The sequence below is a fragment of the Penaeus monodon genome, chromosome 33 (assembly GCF_015228065.2).
Source record: "Penaeus monodon isolate SGIC_2016 chromosome 33, NSTDA_Pmon_1, whole genome shotgun sequence".
NCBI lineage: Eukaryota > Metazoa > Arthropoda > Malacostraca > Decapoda > Penaeidae > Penaeus > Penaeus monodon.
Genome location: NC_051418.1, coordinates 33,269,101 through 33,269,333, shown reverse-complemented (window position 1 = coordinate 33,269,333; position 233 = coordinate 33,269,101).

Here is a 233-nt window from a genome sequence, read left to right as displayed (position 1 = left end):
ACAACCTCCCCCACCCTCCTCTCAAACACACAAACACGGAGAACGCAAGCAAACACAAGCATTTATGAATATGCACTCACTCACCTACTTTCATTTTCCACTTTCTTTCGGTCCGATCTCATCACGCATTCGTGGTCGGGTGAACAAGGCGTGTTATAATTCGTGCTTTGAACAACCACTGCTTTTCACGGCCATTATTTTCGCGTTGGTCTGTGAGCGTATGTAGGATTTAT